The 20,682-nt window shown below is 39.8% G+C and overlaps 1 protein-coding gene and 1 pseudogene across 1 annotated transcript in view; both read right to left on the bottom strand.

The window, feature by feature from the left end:
* The window catches only part of LOC102760415 (glutamate receptor 3), a 158,178-nt gene that overhangs the window by 84,530 nt on the left and 52,966 nt on the right, over positions 1-20,682 (bottom strand). The window lies entirely within an intron of this gene.
* LOC107182040 lies at positions 3,554-4,218 on the bottom strand (annotated as a pseudogene).

The raw sequence follows: 20,682 nt of genomic DNA, 5'->3' as shown, positions 1-20,682 counted from the left end.
TACAGGCTGCAAATGGCCAGGGCATTCATCTGCAAAAGCCTCTGCTTCAGCTTGGGTGGGGCGTGGTCTCAAGGAATCAATGGGCGGAGCAAGCAGCTATGGCGGAGTCTCAGCCCTGCCATAAGGAGCCGAGAGTCTCAGTGTCCTGTAAAGGCTGCAAGCACCTTTGAGGGAAAGCCACCCTCAAGATCACCCACTGCCAGATAGTCCAGTTTCTCCCCTTATGAGTCTGCGTCCCCAGAGACTTGCCTGGAACTGGAGTTCAGAGCAGACGGGCGCTTGTGTCTCCCTCCCAATTGAAAAAGGCAACTGTGCTCTCAGCCACCAGCCTGCTCCGCACACACCTCCGCACCTTGGTATTTTCCACACTGTGCCTCCTCTGAGTCTCAGTATGCTTTTCTCTTTCCCTAGTTGTAGATCAGAGCCTGAGGCTCCCTCCCAATTGAAAAAGGCAACTGTGCCCTCAGCCACCAGCCTGCTCCGCACACACCTCCGCACCTTGGTATTTTCCACACTGTGCCTCCTCTGAGTCTCAGTATGCTTTTCTCTTTCCTTCTAGTTGTAGAATTTCCCCTTAGCCAGCCTTCCTGTGGTTCTGGGTAATGTCTGTTCCGTCTTTTAGTTGTATTTTTGAAGTGGTTGTCCGAGGCAGCAATCTCCGGTGTTTACCTATGCCACCATCTTGGTTTCTCTCCAAAGCATCCTTTCTTATGACTGAGTAGTATTCCATTATATATATGGACCAAATTCTCTTTATCCAATGATCCCTTGGAGGACACTTAGGTTGTTTCCATGTCTTGGCCATGGTGAATAATGCTTGAAAACCATTAAAAATAGTTTTTGTAGCTTGTGCTGGGGGGTGAGAGTGAGCTGGGCTCCTAATAAAAATCATTCTTAAAAGCTAATTAATGGTAGCTTGTTACCTTATTTTATATATGTTTGAAATATTTCATAATAAAAAACAAAACCATATAAACATAAAATATTTAAGTACATTGTCAGTCTTGAAGACATGATTTTATTTCCCATTCTGTTTGAATTTCTTAGCATCAAATACTTAAAATGGAGTGCAATGTCCTAGGTCACCTACTTCTGCCTTCAAAATAGTGCAAAAATCCGCTCTATAGTTTGATTGACCTTTTGGGGGGTACCTAAACATCTTTTTGGTACCTTTTATGCTTTTAAAATGCCCTCAGAGTTCTGACCCAGCCTTTTAAATCTTGATTTGTTTAATGAGCTTATTAGCTGCCTCTCTAGTTATGTGTTATCTACAAATTTGATTAGCCTGCCTTGGTTAGTATTATCCAAGTTATGACAAAAATGCTGAAGAGAATAGTAAAGGATGGAATTATTTGTCAGGGTACTTAATTCTTTAGCCCTACACTTTCCAGGATGACAATAATTAGGTAATAAATACTCTGGCTAGAGTTATTCAATTGTTCCAAATGCATCTTTAGCATATTTACAGTTTAGGCAATACAAATGATTCTTAATACTGACCTTGGTTCTTTCAATATGTTCACAGACCTAGATTTTAGGGGATGAAATAACTGGAATGATTTTCTTCTCTCCTGGTATCATCATCTCAAACCATGTATCTTTACTACTTATTAGATTTTATGGGGAGGAAGTAAAAAGGAAGAAGATGCTGAGAGGAGGCAGCTTAATGCTTTCTGGTAAAGAATGAAGCACCAGAAGAATTGGGAAACTATTCTATTCTACCTTCTAACTCAAGCAGTGTGTCATTTTCTAAGGTGAAAAAGCTGATTCATTGCCCTTTGTTGTCAGGAAGCAAATAGCCTACTCATTTTACAAGTAGATTAATTGATTTCTGATGAGTTCCAGAGATCCATGGTCCTTATCATCCCTGCCTGCTAGTAGACTTCAAAGAAATTGCAAGCAGCCTTATAAATTTTTCCCAATGCAATCCTGATGGGAGGCAGCTCTTTGAAAAGCCATCTTCATAATACCCTGGATTGGTAGTTATACAAAACAGTTCACCTTATTGCTGCACTAAAATTTGATATAGTTCCCTTAAATATGTTCCAAAAGCTTGAAGAGCAAATAACCCATTTTTCCTCTAGGAAAAAAAGGCAAGTTTTTCTATCTTGAATTCAATTGGTTAGAATTTTTAAAAATAAATACCCAACCTTGGTTTGGGAGGAAATTCTGGGTTGGTGCAGAACTTTGTGTCAAGGAAGTCAAGACAGAGGTGTTTGTCTTTTCAAGCATAGGGATTACATTCAGGCAAACCTCAGTGGCTCTTACAGGACATTGCAGGGTCCAGCTACTCTCCATTTTAAAGGAACTTCAATTGGGAGTGACAGGTACTATAGCTTGAACTGAAAACAAAACCTTCTGAAACAAGGCCCCCCTTTCTTCTAAAACAGAAGGACATCGCTTGGAAGAGAGGAATTTCAGATCTTCAGGCTAACTTAGAAAAAGACCCAGCTTTTTAACAAGGGCACTGATGAGAGATAGGCACTCACTTTAAGTGTTTCCTATGTCTCGTGACTCTCTAGACCCATGTTGTCCGATTTGGTAGCCATAAATTTCTATTTAAGTTAAAATTATTTGAAATTAAATAAAATTACACTATCCACATTTCAAGTGATCCATAGCCACATATATTGAATAGTACATACAACATGGTACATTTCCATCATCACAGATAGTGCTGGTCTAGTAGGTCCTATGAAAGTTACCTCCTGTGCCTACCCACCTAAATGTTTTAGATTCTAATTCAACCAGCATTTATTCAGTACTCACTCTGTACTAGCAACTTTAATACTTTGGGGTGGGAGTCATTGTGTAATAGTTAATGGAAACTGCCAATGTGTAGGCAGAGTAACTAGTTGCCTTATAGTGTGCTTTGATGGTCCTTAGAAAGCCTCCTTGTCTTCAGTTGTTTTCTCCATTGACTACTACAAAGTGTGAAACACCCACCTCTATAGGCTAGGATGGTGAAATTCCCTGTTAAATGACAAATTTGGCCTGCAAGAAGAACATGCAGTCAGTATTACTCATGACTACTTCAGTATGGACTGGTTTGTTAGATGAATTCTGAGAACCAGGCACAGAGGGAATATGACACAGGTCAGATAAATTTTGAGGGCTGGTAATAGTGGTCAGAAAGATCTGAGTCTTTCATTATCTCCTACAAGAGTGACTGTCTATTTGGGGGCACCATAGAATGGGGGTCTTTTGCCATCTGAAGGCAGTGCTAGGTGCTATTAGGGCTGAGACAAATTGAAGGTAACAACAAACCCTCTGAACACTGCTATTTGCCAAAAGCAGGTTCTGACCTTCACTGTGTTTTTATCAGAGATGAATGTTCAAACAGCCTTTAACTTATGTGTGTCAATTCAGCAGATATATTTTTTATGAAATACTTACTTAACAGTATCTAGTACTGTGCCAGATGCTGGAGAAGTAATGTTCTACTCTTAAGTTTCCTTCCTCCCTCCCTTCCTCCCTCCCTCCCTCCCTCCCTCCCTCTTTTTTTTTTATAGTGTAAAATTTTTATATTTAGAATTAGGCAGCTGGACTCGGTTTATATGATCTAAATTTTGTTGACAATATCCAGAGGATCATAGTCAGGAGCCAAATACATGCCTTCTTTTCTCCATCAGAGCTGATCAGGGTGCTGACCTTGGCCATGCCAATGCCATAGAGTTTTTTCACAGCCTGTTTGATCTGGCGCTTGTTGGCCTTGACACTCACAATGAACACAAGTGTATGGTTGTCTTCTATCTTCTTCATGGTTGATTGGTCATCAGGGGAAATTTGATGAGGGCATAGTGGTCAAGCTTGTTTCTCCTGGGGATACTCTTCTGAGGATATTTAGGCTGCCTTTGGAGCCTCAGTGTTTTTGGCTATCAGAAGGTGAGTGACATGTGGATCTTCTCTTTTTTTGTGTGTGGCTGTGGATGCCTTTCAGCACTGCTTTCTTTGCCTTCAAAGCCTTTGCTTTGGCTTTGGGAGGGGCAGGGACTCCCTTCTCTTTTGGTGCCATCTTTGTGAAAAGGCTAAGTTCCGTTTGATTTGACCTCTTTCTAGGGCTGGCCCAGAGACAGCAAAACCTCACCTTTACTCCCCACTTTTCTCTTCTTATGTATTACCTGGAACCCACCTTCATCACTCTTATCCTAGTCCCAGTTTCTTCAACCACACTTCTGACTTGTTCTAGGTTACAGCCTATGACTGATAAGGGAGGAAGGGAAGGAGGAGGGGAAACTAATCCTCCTTCCCTTTAACTATAGTAGTGTTTTTGCAAATTGTAGTGCACAGGCCACTAGTGGATTATGAAATCAATGTAGTAGTCATGGCCTAGCCTGTAGAAAATAAATGAAATAAAATAGGAAAATGTCTAAGTGTATCCATGTAGTAAGGAAATATTGTTTCATAGAACTTTTAAATTTGTTATCAAGTATATGCATGTGTGTTGAGAGTCACTAATTACATTGTATTTCTTTACCACCTTATACCATTGTAGCTCCATGCCCTGTCACAAACCTAGCACTAGTTTGGTCTAAAACTATTGTGTCCTCACTGTTTATCTTCTGCAGAAGTCCCATCTTATTCCTTCTCCTCTTTTCCCAATCTATCCCTTCTCCCTAGATCGCCCTAGCCTCCATTTGAACTAACCCTCCCTCAATACAGCTTGTGTCATTGAATTGCCACCTGGGGATGGGAACTGGAGGAATCTTTATCCGCACTATCTCAGATGGGGGTGATTAGGGAATATGTGTTACTGAACTTTTGAGTTGGGACTGTGAATGAATCTTTCAATGGAAGCATGAGCATCCATGGGGTTAGGTTCAGTGTTGTATAGTCCTTCAGTTCCAGCCTAGAGTATATGTGCTTTAATGGACAGCTCTGGTACCCAGGCCACCTGTATGCCAGGCAGATTACACATCTTATTTTAGAACTCAGTCAATTTGCATTTTGAAAAACCAGTGGTGCAAAGCATGATTCCAATAGATTCCTACTTTAATGTCTTGCAACCACACAGAACAGCTGAGTCCTCTTCCTTGGACCTTGCAGATGATCCTTCAGTGGTTTGAAAGTAAGACTGTGTCTCCCAAAGCACTTAACTGGCTCCATGGGAAAGAATCTGACTAAAAATAGATAGAAACAGCTAGAATTAAGTAAACATGTATATCTCATAGAATGCAATTTTACCTGTAGACAAAGAAGCCCCCTCTAGCACTTTGCTGCTCAATCATGTATTAAACTTGTAACTTTTATGTGCTTTCAGTGAATACATCTGACCACGTCAGAGTTGTCTGTTTGCTTCAAAAGGAAGAGAAATTAGGCCTCTAATTCTCTTTGTGCAATGACATGCAAAATTAAAGGCTTCGTATTTTCAGATAACATTGGCATTTCCTGAGAGAAGCTGTATATTTAGTCATAAAAAACACTTCAGTAAGTCCTCAAAGGTTGGCCAAGGACATGTGAGTGAGGTAATTGAGTACACATTGTGTTTTATTTCAGGTATTGGGCTCCTTATGGTCTGAAACCCTTCAGCCTGAAATTCACATTTGAAAAATATGATGTTCAGAGCTGTACATAGTAGATGCTCCATAAATAGTACATATTTGTTTTCTACCCCATGGTCTGCCATCAGTAGGGCTTATGTTCTATACAAAATTGTCTCCTACAATTCTCCAGTAGTAACTTTCCATCCCAGCCTAGTTGATCTTTCTATGCTTGACATACTTCATACTCATTCCTACTGCTGAGAATTTATCTATACTGTATCCCCATCCTGGAATGCCATTTCCCAAATGTCTACCATTCCAATTCTTGCCCACCTTTCAAAACCTTCCTGAAGTTTCCTCCTGCATGGAGCTTTTAATGTCCATTTCATTGCTTAAGAGACCTATTCTTTCTCTGAGTGCCAGCAATATTTGGGCTGAGTACCCATTTTGACATTTCATCATAGCATGCATCAACCAAGCTGTGGACTGCTTGCCTCATAAATGTTAATGTGAACTTCTACCTATGGAAGAGAAGCCTTTGGAGAGCCAGGAAAAATACATAACAAATGTTCTGTTAATATTGTGTTAGGTTCAGTATACGGTTCAGAGCATAAGTTCTTAATGCGCTGATGATATAAATTGGTACTGGAAAGCAGAATTCTCCAATTCTGTCTTCTTTTCAAAAAAATATTTTTATTTATTTCAGAGAGGAAGAGAGAGAGAGATAGAAACATCAATGAAGAGAATCATTGATTGGCTGCCTCCTGTATGTCCTCTACTGGGATTGAGCATTCAACCTAGGCATGTGCCCTGACCAGGAATCAAACCCGTGACCTCCTACTTTATAGATCAATACTCAACCACTGAGCCACTGCAGCCAGGCTCCAGTTCTGTTTTCAATGTCATTGCTGACTCAATTTGTGACTTTTCCTTTACCTTTTCCTGAGCTCTCACTTCTCTCTAGCAGTGAGATACTGGCAAGGACAGTATTTATATACCCCAAAGAGATGTTTTGTGTATTAGCCATAATGAGTATAAAACATGTAAAAATATGAAGATCTGTAGAAATACTGTTATTATAGGAATAATAATTATTATAGCTGCACTTGATTAAATGCTCCAGAAATCATATAGAAGACACCTTCTCTTGGGGGAAAAGCAGCCAACTGTACCAGCAATTACTCAATTGTGAGTATTTAATTTTATATTATTGTTTCTGTTCACAACTGGGACCTAGTTGTCTCTTTTGCCCTTTAAAGGAAACCTCTGATGATGTTGGTTAAAGATCAATCTTTATGGGGCTTAGGCTCCCCAAAGCAGTGCTACAGACCCAGTGACCCTATGACTATGATTTTCTATCCTTCCCTCTTGAGGCTCCGACTTTGGCCAATGTTCATTCCCATGTTGGCTTTCATCTGTCTCTAAAGAGTCTCAGCTCCAGAATGGAGTGGGTGGTACTGAATATAAGTGTCGGCCAGGCAGTAATGTCATTTGAGGTCACACCAAGTGCAGAGTCCTTTGGTAGGTGCCTGGGAGAGATACAGAGGAAACAAAACATATATTCCCTTTAATTATGGTCTCTTGGTCTGTAGAAGTCTTGAAAAAAACTAAGAGAAGCCCTTAAAAAAGTGAAAGAATTATCCTCTCTGGAAAGCCAACGCACTTTATTTGTTCAGGAAGGCTTCCATGTATTCCTGGTTAAAGGCAGAGAAGGTGATCTGTAGATAATAACCTAAAGCTGTAAGACATTTTAAAGGAAGTATTCTTTGGGACTCATTCTGTGTCTCTATCTTTTTCCTTATTGATCTTGACCACCTGAATCATTCTAAACAATGAATTTCTATGAAGTGTTCTGAGACTTCTAAGTCAAAATTATTTTGTGCATAATTAGTAATTTCTCTGAGTAGAACATGTGAATATAGTTGATGCAAAAAATAATTGAATGATAATGCAATTTTCCTTCTCTTTCATCTATCCAGTTAATACAGAAAAGTATTATCAATGTGCTGTACTCATTAAATAAATATTTATGTGTCTGACCATCATCAAAATTAGAAATCAGGAAGAAGGTGTTTGTTTTGTTTTTTTTAATTTTAATTTACTGTGCTTCATGTTCATCAGTTAGCAGGCACCGACTTTCTTTTCTGGAGGTTGGATTGCTATATGCTTATGTATTGTGAGGTTTTTGTTGTGCATTTCCTCTGAAGATCTCAGCATGAGCAGCTTTGGAAGGATTACAGGGAATATACTTTAAAAGACATTTCGAGTGCCACAAGACATTACTTTTCTCAAGTACTACTTTTGCTTTCAAAGTTTTGTGAATTCCTCTTTGGTGGAGAGTCACCTACTTTCTGGCCTTGCCATGCCCCATCCTTTCCTCCCCTCTTCTGGGTCAACCCCAAAGCCAAGCAGCCTATGCTTTTGAGGAATTGTGGTGCCAGTTGGTGACCCTCAGCTTTCAGGAGCAGGAGTGACTGCTCTGGGATCTGCTACACAATGAGGAGGTATTATTTGAACTACATTATTTTCCTACATTGTTTTTTTTCTACACTGTTCAAGTTTTTTTATTTTTCTACTTTGGTTTTCCCCCTTTTTATGTTTTTGTTATTATTGCTTCAGATTTCTGATTATGTATTCAACACATACCACAGGGTGCCAATTTGATTTTGTTGGTCAATTTAAAGGGCAAATAAACCTTTGTTTTTCTAAGGAGAAGATAAAGGACCAATTATCCTGGCCCTCAATACCTATTTGCTATTTGAGCTTACAATCCAGTTATGCATCTTTAGAAAAGATCTTGCCACTTGTATACACTTACCTTATTTCCTGGCATATTGTTGTTATAACATATTTGCCTGTGAATACCTTAGCTCTTAAGGAACAGAGTAATTATTTTATTAGCTGCCATTGCCTTATTTATGCTCTGAGATCCTATTAGGAGTGGACTAAGTGCTGAGGGAAATACTCCACTCCCCTGAATTGAAGGGTTTCCTAATCCCAGTATGTTGCCACAATGTATGTAATGATCAATAAATGTAATTGGATTGTCACCCAATCAGTTTCAGAGAGCAGGGATGGCACTGCTTTCTACCTGCTTGGAATATAATTTTCTCTAAGAAGCTCGCCCTGAAGTGGGTTATCCAACAGGTAGTTATTGCCTCAACATATCACTTTGCCACTCTAGTTATAATAATACCATCGGTATTCCAGAGCCAGAAACATTTGTGGATTGGATTCTAGAAGAGAAAGTGAAGTCATACCTCATTTTACTACACTTTGCTTCATTGTGATTCACAAAGGTTGTGTTTTTGACAAGCTGAAGGCAAGACTCTCCACCAGCAAAAATATGAACTAGAGGCCCAGTGCACAAAATTTGTGCATGGGTAGGGTCCCTAGGCCTGGCCAGTGATCAGGGCTGATCTGTGGGGCAATCAGGGGGCCCCCACTGGCACCCACCTTGGCTGACCTGGCACCACCAACTCGCCGGTCCTGCCCCCCGCCACCGCCACTGGCCACCTCCCTCTACGGGGTGATCAGGTGAGCCCCTGCTGGCACCTGCTTTGGCTGGCCTGGGGCCTGCGGGCAGGGGGCAGCTCCTGCATCGAGCATCTTCTCCCTGGTGGTCAGTGCATGTCATAGCGACCGGTTGTTCCATGGGTTGTTCTGCCATTCGGTCGATTTGCATATTAGGCTTTTATTATACAGGATTGTTTTGTTGCAATACTCACTTTATTGTGGTGGTGTGGAACCAAACCTGCAATATCTTTGAGGTCTGACTGTAAAATTCCTTTTGGGTAGAGTCCTTGAGGAGTAGCGTGAGGATTAGGAATGTGACATGGGATGACTCTGTTGTTGTTTGTGAAAAGTGGTGGGCTCAGAGATGATGAGAGAAGTTGTAAACTGGAAATTCCCTACCCTGCCGAGGCCAAAATCACTGGCCTGTTTTTAAGGGGACCAGTTGGACTTCTGTGCAGACCTCTGGCACTCAGATGGTAGCAACCTGTGAGGGTTATTGCTCATGCTAGGAGAACAGCATTATTTTCATCTACAAGTATAGCACTATTTTTCTGAAGCCCCATGGTGTTACTCATGAAAATGGACGGACACAAGAAGCAAATGAATGGAATATTTATGGCTATAAAACAGAGTCAGTTATTTTCCTAATTTTAGTGGAGTGCTTCCTTTCAGAAAAGGAAAACATGAAAGGGATAAATACGTAGGAATTATTCATAGAAGTGCTTCTAGTTTCTACCAACAATCTAACAGCTTTATATAGCTAATACTTCTCAAATACTTATTATTCATGGTTTCAACCTCTGATCATCAAATTCCCTGACAGAAGATATCCTGTTCATTCTTTCATTTCTAGATCTTAAGCATAAAAAGACGTAGGGGTAAAGGCAGAAATAGTACAAATGGCTCTTCAAAAGAGGTAAGAAATCATTAAATTCTGCATATTTGATTAATGTAAGTAGATTCCTTAGTAATTGGAAAGTCAAGCAAATTCTCAATGCAGGACTTTTGCAAGGGGTGGTAAGCTATTAGGGGTGGAACAGTAGTAGGAAATCTGGGATACCTTTGTGTTAATCAAGAAGACAAGCAATTTTTCACATGATTCCCATCTTACAGATAAAAAAATTTGAAACTCAGAGAATTAAAATAACTGACCAACATCCTATAGTAACAAATGCCAGAAGTAGGATGTGAAGCAGTAACTATCTGAAATGCCCTAATGGTGACTAAGCAGGGCCTGGGCATGTGGAAGGCTATTCAGTTAGGGGTGTCCCTAAGCTGAAGTATTATGTCAGGAAGATTACAAAATTTGGGAGGCCTGAGAATGGCAATGAAGATGAGCAGTTAGGAGCACACAGTTGTTTCCAGATAAGAGATTACAAGGACTTAAAAGGATAGAGATATTGGAGGCAGTGTGTTTATTGGGTAAGGAGAATCTAGAAGACTGCTTTGGTTGGACTCTAACTCCACCAAATATTTACTGAGCACTTGCTCTGTGCCAATCACTATTCTCGATGCTGGGGATATGGCAGTGAGCAAGGCAGATACAAATCCCTGGCCTTGTGGAGCTTATATTCTTGTGGGGGAAGATTTATAATCTGTGTGAGCTTGGCCAAATTGTTCAGCTTCTCAGAGGCTTAGTTTGCTCAGCTACGAAAATGGCAAAACTGGAGCCTAGGTCAAAGAGCTGCTGTGAGGATTAAATGATGTGATGCATATAAAACATATAGTGCCTAAAACAGTAGCTTTTATTATTATTATACTGCATGCAACTGATCACAATTTTATATTAGCAGTTTAATTTGAGGTAAAATTGGGTTGTGGGGGATTACTGGATTGTAGGTACCTTCAAGGTGACATGACAAAAACAAGGACTTCTGAGAGCATCAAAATTGTCCTTCCACATCTGGGATGGAGAACTCTCTAAGCCCCTTGTGAGGTTAGCACCTGCTATATCATTTTAGTTGCTTGCCCTTGTGGACAGGGCACTTCTAGTGAAAATTGGAAGGGGTTAAGGCCTGGTCTCAATCTGCTGACATATTGCTATGCATATCCTTTTCTGCATACATCTGTGAAAATGCCACCATTTCTTAGTTCTACTTCAAACTATGGACTTGTTTTCAGTGAGCAGCACTTAAAATCTGCCCTATGAATATAAGTTCATTTTATTTTCCAGTGCCATGCAAAAGGATGAGGATGTGACATTTTTAGAAGCTTGAAACACTGATTATCTGCCTGGATGTATGGCACTGATAAGTAAAAATAACCGTTTAATCAGAGAAGTGATTTCATAATTATTTTAATAGGTCCAGGTGGCTATGATATCTTTTTCTCTGGTATACCCACAGAAATAAAATATACTGGAGATCATGCTGTTTTATAAAAAGGGAGGATGTCGGAACTCTGATAAGGGCAGCATGGGGGAGTTGGGATAGCTTTAGCCTGCCTGCACTTTTATATATGCTATCTAAAATGTTCTTGCCCCTTGAATCTCTACCCCCAACCACATGGACAGTTTTTACCCAGCTAGTGGACTCCACCTCATCTTCTATTTCTTAGTCTAAACCATGACTAACTTCCTCAGGGAGACTTATCTTGCTCCTCAACAAGTCTAGATGGCTTTCATAGCATCCTGTACTTATCCTTCACAGCATGCAAAATATTTAGAAATAATTAACAAGTCAGTCATTCAATGTCTGTCTCCCTCAGCTTTATAAGGGCAAGAATAGAGAGCACTTGTAAAGCCCTTACCTCACAAACAGCACAATGCCTGGCATACAGTAGGCACTCAAGAAATTTAGTTGACTGACTAGATAAATGAATAAGTAGCATTCAAGAGCTCTGGATTCTAGTCCCAGCCCTGTCATTTTCTGGATATGTGGCCACAGGTATGTTACTTGAACTTTTTCAGCCTTAGTCTAGTCATCGGAAAATGAAGATTCAATGATCTTAAGGTTCTTTCTGGCTTGAGTAGTTTACCATTCCATCAAAGTCAGGATTTTGATTCTTACCAGTGGGATAAAATATTCCAGTTAAACTATCTGAGATTTGCTGCCTCTTATTTCTAGGGATCTTGCTAGTGCATAATAATGTTGTGAATTGTCATGGTAAAAACAGGTTTAATAAGCAGATTCCTCTTCGAAGGCCTTGCAGCAGGGACAATATTGGTTTGCTTGGGAAAAGACTAGCAATTTTCCCACTTCAGACTTCACTTATATGATAACTTGCTCTTTGTTTAGCTTTTACCTCTAAGATTAGGTGCTTTCACATAGAGACATTTATCTTTGTGTTTAAAACAAAAAGAAGTAGTTGTTAAACTAGGGAAGGAAGTCTCTGTTGCTAAGTGGTTATAAGCAAACAGCTGCCAGCTTTTTCTGCTGTTTTAGCTTCTCTGTCAATCAAATAAGCAGCTCCAAGTTTTGTTAGGGGTCCCAGCTGGACCATAGAACTAGGAGCTCCAAGATGTATCCACAGCAGCAAACACAGTGCCAGGTTCAGAGTAGGTGTTCAAAATGTCTGCAGAATTAGATTAAAGTGACAGCTGGGAGGCCCTCCACATAGATTGAGTAGGCAATTTTTCCATATTTTTATTTTTATAATTTGTACCCATTTGACTTCCCAGAATGATCTAAAGCACAGCTGCCTACATAGTGTGGTTTGAGGACAACTAAAATGCTTCTATATGTCCCTGAATCACTCCCCTACCAGCCTACTCAGGTGCTAGATATTTCTATCAAGTTGCTTTAAATTGGCATGGAGGGTTCATTAAAATGAAAGTATTACATCTGGATCAGCTGGGATAAATTAGTCTTTGTGTTAGTTGATGGAAATGTGCTGGGGCCATAGCACACAGGATGGGTGAGCTTTAATTAGGACCTTAGAGGTGAGAATTAAGTAAATTGTAGAACATGGGTACTATTCAGGAATAGATTAGTAGAGCATCACAATAAGCTTCCCTCAAGTACTAGCTAATATTCAGTTTGAGGGCATTGACCTTCCCCACTAAGGAGTGCACCAAAAGTCCAGCGAGGCACTGAAAACCATCTGGGACTACTCCACAGTGGCAAAAGTGACCTTGCACCTGGTCTTGAGAAAGTTTGAGCACCTTAGCTTTACTGACAAGTTTTCCTTAAGTATAGGAAATGCAAATTCCTTAGTTATTTTTCCTAACCGCACCCTCCTAAATGTCATGCATTTAGCAGATCCTAGGTTTTTTAAAAATACATTTTTATTGATTTCAGAGAGGAATGGAGAGGAACAGAGAAATAAAAACATCAATGACAAGAGAGAATCATCGATCGGCTGCCTCCTGCACGCCCCCTACTGGAGATCGAGCCCACAATCCGGGCATGTGCCCTTGGCTGGAATCAACCCAGGACCCTTCAGTCCACACAGGCTGGCGTTCTATCCATTGAGCCAAACCGGCCAGGGCCCTGGTTGGCAAATGCGAGCCACATGCGGCTCTTTGGCCCCTTGAGTGTGGCTCTTCCTAAGCCTTAGGAGTACCCTAATTAAATTCATAACAATGTACCTACCTATATAGTTTAAGTTTTAAAAATTTGGCTCTCAAAAGAAATTTCAATCATTGTACTGTTGATATTTGGCTCTGTTGACTATTGAGTTTGCCGACCACTGGGCTAGGGCAAGACTCCTAGATTTTATTATCCCCACTTACCCCTCAGCATCTTATTAGTGATCTAGACCCCCTGGGCAGCATTAGTCCTTATGGAATACATTTATGCTTATAATAATAGACATAATAAATACCATTTGATGAACACCATGCTAGGCCCCTACATATGTTATCTCAATTATCAGGTTCATGTAAGTACAAAATTATGATCTTTCTATTAAGCTATAATGACTTATTTTACTTAGCCTATGGCCTTTTCTTCCATCTACAGTAGGGCATCATAGACTGGGGACCTCTGTGATCAGCCAATCAGCAGTTATGGAAATTACTGTGTGCTCCAAACTGTGCTTAGTGCTATGGAGGCAACAGAAAGAGAAAATAGAGTCCCAAACATCTCACTGTGACAGTTGGCCTCTGTCCTTTACTCCCAGTTTCCTTTCTCTAGTTCTTGGACAGAGAGACATGGATCCCTTAAGTACACCAAGAGATAAATGACGAGGGAATGAGCACATTCCATTTCCTGACAAAATATGTTATTTGGCAGGGCTAGGGAATAGACTATTCAGATTAATTCAAAGTTGTGTTTAATGAAGAGTTCTTATAGATACAAAAGTGCAGAATAGTAAATGCAGTAAAATTCATGGCACACCATGAATGAACAGATGATCATTTTCTCTAATTCTTAAGATATCACACCATCTAGGCATCTGTACTTCAGATCATTTTGAAAAGTCAACTGGGTACAAATGACAGGATCATCATGATGAATGCATTATAAACAGTGAGAGGTAGGGTGGTATAATGGAAAGTGCATCCACTTGGGAGTCAGAGGACCTGATTCCCTAGTAATGCAATCTTGGGTCCACCCCTGGGCTTCAGTTTCTCCATTTGCAAAGAATAACGGCCAGTTTCTAATCACTAAAGAATCTTTCAGCTCTCAGATTTTTCCACTGCGAATTTTCATTACACAGCATGGAGATGGGCAAGTTCCTGGTGGGTTGACTGCCTGACCATAGAGTTTTCAGCATTTCACCCTCAGTGAGACACTACTCCTTTTAAATTAAGCAAGTATGTTGCCTGTGGTGATCAGGCTTCAATAAAGTATATGCCCCATTTCACAATAATGTGTTATATAATAAAACCAACTGTTTTGTTGACCTCTGGGTAGAACTGTCCTCCTTCTTTGGCAACCCTAACTTTTCTCCATCAACAACATCCTAATTTTCCCATACCTTTGGCAATCCAAAAGGGCATAGCTCCTTCCCCAGTGCTGTGAGGATGGGTGTCTGATTTGTATTTTTGGACTGGGTATATTTTACATGTGCTTGCCTAAGTGCTGAGGGGTGGGAGTGAAAGTGAATGATGTTGGACATGGATAGACATTGTAATAAAACCTCAAGTTCAGACATCTGCTTTTGAATGGATCCTTAATACCAGAAGGCATCACTGAGGCCAAGCAGTGAAGTCAATGATGTTATTAAATCTCTCCATAAAAATATTCCTTTTTGACTTGCCTGACAAGTGCTTCTACTCTAAAAAAGGCCCTAACCAAATTACCAATGACCAAAGTCATGGTCTCATGTCATTGGACCCATTAGTTAGCTTTGGGTTTGCCCCCATCCCAGTGGTGTTTCAAGGCACTGATTAAAAAGGCTCTCCTCTCTTGGCCCTTTGAGGCCCTCCCAGATACTCTGGAACTCAGTAAATGTACAATAATATGATTTTCTATAATGTCTTTTCCCTTTTCAAGCAACACAGCTGTCTGTAGTCTCCAAATCCCAGATCACTATATTTGATGAAGGGTATATTTAAAATGAACAGCTGAAATGGCCCCATATAATGGTTCCTCCATATCCTTTTAATCCCTCATTGACAAGCATAGGGCAGCTCCATCGGGTTGATTGCTGCAAGGCAAATGTCGGGGCAAAAAGCCCATATTATTATGATCGTTTCCATTCTTTCTTTTTGTGCTATGCTATTGTTATTAAAGCTATTTTTCCCTAAGATGTGCCAGAGGGATAGCAGGAGAACCTGGCAGGCTCCAGTCTCTAAAATGGAAGCAAAGACTTAATAGGAGAACACCTTGAATGCACCTCCTTCTGCATACCCTATGTATTTGCCTATTTATTATTATTTATTGACCAGTGGGCTTACATGATTTTACTGGAACAAAGAATGTCTCTCCAACTACATTCCCTTTGACTGAAAGAGATGATGATAGAATACGAAAGACATCATATAAGTGACTAAACACCCAAATATTTGAACCATTCAACCCAATGATAAGAAAATCAATCATACAGCCGAAACCGGTTTGGCTCAGTGGATAGAGCGTCGGCCTGCAGACCACATAAGGTCCCAGGTTCGAGTCCGGTCAAGGGCATGTACCTGGGTTGTGGGTAAATCCCCAGTAGGAGATGTGCAGGAGGCAGCTGATCGATGTTTCTCTCTCATCGATGTTTCTAACTCTCTATCTCTCTCCCTTCCTCTCTGTAATAAATCAATAAAATATATAAAAAAATAAATAAATAAAAGGAAATTTAAAAAAAAGGAAGCTAAATGGTGCAGGTTGAAATCATTTAACACACCCCAAAACATCAGCTCATTTCTGTTCTAATGAATCATCCATGATTAACTGCATACAAAAATAAATATTTGCATACTGTATTGTTCTTTTTGGATTGAAATGGGATTTTTCAATGTTTTCTACCTTTTAATTTTTATTTTTAATATCATGAAGATTGAAGTCATTGTCATTAGGGAATTCCCTTCTCTCCTCACCCCATTTCTTTTTCAGAGTCCAAACTGAAGAAACATCCTGATCCCAGCCTTTGTCCAAGTTAGTAATGGGTATGGTTAGTTATCAGATAGACACCAAAGATCAGCTCATTAGCTGATCCCCAATACCTTGTATTGGAATTGGTAGTTTGTATGCAGTGAAATAAATATTTCTGTATATTTAGAACATTATTCTATCTTTACTATTAGTGTTTTTCTCTGAAAAACTGAAGCCACCAGAAAACCTTCTAGGAAGTCATACAATTATAATTATAGTTTTTCTAAAGTCCTTAAAATCTCCTTAGTGTATGGAATGCGTGAAAGGCCAGCTTTGAGAAAATGTAAGCAAATGAAAAAGAATGAAAAAATTTATACAAAAATAATTCTAGTTTTATGTGGACAGTGGACTTTTGAATAAATCCTTACCCTAATTTCCCAAACTTCTAATACTTGTTCATATCATGTTTTAATAATAATAATGGCACTTCAAATGTCAGGTTTCCATATTCATTTATAATAGACTTGACAGAAATGTTTTCCTCTAGACATTTTCTAGGACCAAGTAAAGGGAGTGACTAGGATTTGCTTTTCCCAATGAATAGGGCTTCTTTTGAAAGCATGCCAGAATTTGGGATTTTTGAAGGGTATTCCTTATCAAGGTATATTAAACAGATTATTGTGGGATGAATATAAAAGGCAATCTTTTAGGGTTTCATGACTAAAATGGAGGTCAAGAGATTAGGATGGATTATAGGTGAAAAGGGGTAAGAATCAGAAATGACATTAATTTAAATTTGTATTGGTAGAGGAGTTTGTAATGAATTAAACCTCTAATGTCCCAACTTCAAGACATGTTGCTAAACCTGACTCAGAGAATGGTATTTTCAAGCATGCTGAGCTTAATTACCATTGCATCTTAAAAGTTATTGCTTGCTGTATTAAATAATTACCACAATAATTGAATCATCCTATTTGTCAAATGTTAAAGTAGAAAAAATGTCTTTGGACTTATCTAGGAAAAGAAGTTAGAAATGAGCACTTTGAAACTTACAATTGCTGGAAATAAAGATGTAACAGGTTCAGGTTCAAAACATAAAATGCACATACAAAGCTTTTGGTTTCCCCAGCTGCTGCTGTAATGATCTGACTACAGAAAAAGAAATTCATTTATATAACTCAATTTTTGTGCCTCTGTCAATAATCCCAAGATCCAACAAAGAAGCTATTTATTTAGTAAGTGTTCTTAGGTTTTCCATGCTATGATAAATTTATTAAATAACCATTTATTAAGTATTACTCTCTGCATGACCATATGCCAGACACAGAAAAAATAGTAATAGCTAACATTTATTAAATGTTTATTATCCTATATAATAAAAGCCAAGCAACCGAATGGTGGAATGACCAGAATGACTGGTTGACCAGTTATTATGATGTGCACTGACCACCAGTGGCATATGCTCAACGCAGGAGCTGCTTGTGGTGGTCAATGTGCTACCACAGTGGGAGCGCTGCTCAGCTGACTGGGATGAGTGGCTGCTCCCACTGCAAACCTTGGGCCAACAGACAGGAACCTGGGATGCAATCATTGCCTCCTTGCCCCAGGCTCCTCCTCCTTGCTTCCTGCTGCCTCCTCTAGATGCCTGCAGGCCAAGTGCCACCATGGGGCTCACAGAGCTGACCCTGGAGGCTGGGAGTCAGGTTCGTGGTCACCAAGGGACTGAGGCCTACTCTGCTGCCTCTCAGTGCTATTGTCCCTAAGCCCAGCCCAGAGTGGGTCCCCTAGGAGAGGCGAGTCTCCGGCTCCATGGAAGATGCTGGACCAGGGAGGAGCTATGTAGAGGGCAGGTCCACAGCCGCTTGGCAGACTGGGATGAGCAGCGCTTCCACAGTGGCTGATCCCCATAGGCCACATCCCCACCAGTGCATGAATCCTGTGCACCAGGCCTCTAGTATGATGAATAAAATAAAATAGAACCAGTGGCATGGAAACATAGAACAGACTGACGAATCTCAGTGGGAAGAGGGGACAGGCGTGGGAAGGGATTAACCAAAAAATTTATATGTATATATGGACATAGACAATAGTGTGTGAAGACCTGGGGGGCAGGAATGGGGGAAGGGAGTCATCTTTAATATTTTTAACAATAAAGAAATTTAAAAATGTTTGTATCAGGTACTACAAGTGTTTAATATGCATTATCTCATTTATTCTTCCTAAAACACCATTGTTACCTCAGTTTTGCTGATGAAAACACTAGAGAAGTTAGTTAACTTGTCCATGATAACACTGCTAGTAAGACCATAGCTGGTACTCAAATCCAGGTCTGTCTGATTCCAGAGTTTGAGATATTAAACATGAAGGCTGAGGCAGAATCTTAGCCCTTAAAGCAATCTCACATATCTAATTGTAAAACACTGTGCATGAATAATAGAGTTATGGTCTGTAGAAAGTTCACAGTTCAGAGAAGGCCACAATTAATTCTGCCTGGAGATGTTACACAGGAGATGACATTATAGTTTGACAAGGTGACATTTTAAAAATATGGGTTGGAAATAGGAAGGAGAGAAGATTCTTCCAGCTAGAGGAAGTAGTATGAACAAAGACATTGAGATGAGACATGAGCTATCATAGCATATTTAAGGTGTGGTAGATCATAGAATAGGTGGGATGGAGGTGTTGGGTAGTGGTGAGAATGCCAGGAGTAAACCAAGAAAGGTAAATTAAGGCCATCTTATTAGATACCTGAAATGTTTTGGGGTAAGGATTAGATTTATTCTGTAAGTAGAAGGAAACCTTCCTAAAAGTTTTTAAACAGAGTGACAATATTAGCTATGCTTATAGTATTTTTAAAGAGAAAACTTGGAACAATTAAGAGGTTAGATGTGAGAAGACCAATTATAAAGTTATTATAACAACTGAAACAATATGAGAGCAAGAGCAGTCTTAGAATGGGTATGAATGTTGGCTGGACTTCCTGGTAAAGATGTCCAAAAGAGAGTTGACTATATGTGTTTGGAGTTTGGGCAAATAACTGGGAAACAAGATAAAGATTTGATAGTCATATAAGTTGTATAATGAGAGTATTCATAAAGTGAGAAAAGGGTCAAGAAAAAATATCCATCATTTAAGGGATGGGAACAGGAAGAATAGCCTAAGAAGGCAGCTGAAAATAAAAGTAGAAAAATAGGAAGATAATCTGGAGAGAGATTGTGTCACAAAGGTCAAAGAAGGAAAAACTGTCAACAGTTAAATAATATAGAGGTATCTATCAGAATGAGGACTGAAAAATGACCACAGGATTTGGCTTTTAGGAGATCAATGCTATGTTTTTTTTCTCACTTTTTCCCCATTATTGATTAAGGCATTACATAAGTGTCCTTATCTCCCCATTGTCCCCCCACCACACTCCTGTTCATGCCCTCACCCCCCTGGTGTCTGTGTCCATTGGTTATGCATATATGCATGCATAGAAGTCCTTTGGTTGATCTTTCCCCCTTACCCTCACACTCCCCTACATTCCCTCTGAAGTTTGAGCATTTGATCGATGCTTCTCTGTTTCTGGATCTGTTTTTGTTCATCAGTTTATGTTGTTCATTATAATCCACAAATGAGTGAGAACATATGATATTTATCTTTCTCTGACTGACTTATTTCACTTAGCATAATGCTCTCCAGTTCCATCCATGCTGTTGCAAATAGTAGGAGTTCCTTCCATTTTAAAGCAGCATAGTATTTCATGGTGTAGATGTACCACAGTTTGTTTGTTTTTAAAATTTCTTTATTGACTAAGGTATTACATTTGTGTCCTTATCCCACCATAACAACCCCCCCCCCGAACTTCCCCAACTCTTGCCCTCACCCCCCTGTTGTCTGTGTCCATTAGTTAGGCTTATATGCATGCATACAAATCCTTTGTGTGCCACAGTTTTTTTGATCCACTCATCTTCTGATGGGCACTTAGGTTGTTTCCAAATCTAAGCTATTGTAATTTGTGCTGCTATGAACATAGGGGTGCATATATCATTTCTGATTGGTGTTTCTAGATTCTTGGGATATATTACTAGAAGTGGGATCACTGGGTCAAATGGAATATCCATTTTTAGTGTTTTAAGGAAACTCCATAATGTTCTCCACAGTGGCTGCACCAGTCTGCATTCCCACTAGCAGTGCAAGAGGGTTCCTTTTTCTCTGCATCCTCACCAGCACTTGTCATTTGTTGATTTGTTGATAATAGCCATTCTGACAGGTGTGAGATGGTAACGCACTGTCAT

Source organism: Myotis davidii, unplaced genomic scaffold, assembly GCF_000327345.1.
Source record: "Myotis davidii unplaced genomic scaffold, ASM32734v1 scaffold114, whole genome shotgun sequence".
In the NCBI taxonomy this organism is placed as follows: domain Eukaryota; kingdom Metazoa; phylum Chordata; class Mammalia; order Chiroptera; family Vespertilionidae; genus Myotis; species Myotis davidii.
The sequence above is the reverse complement of the archived record's forward strand: the minus strand, read 5'-3'. Positions and strand labels throughout refer to the sequence as shown.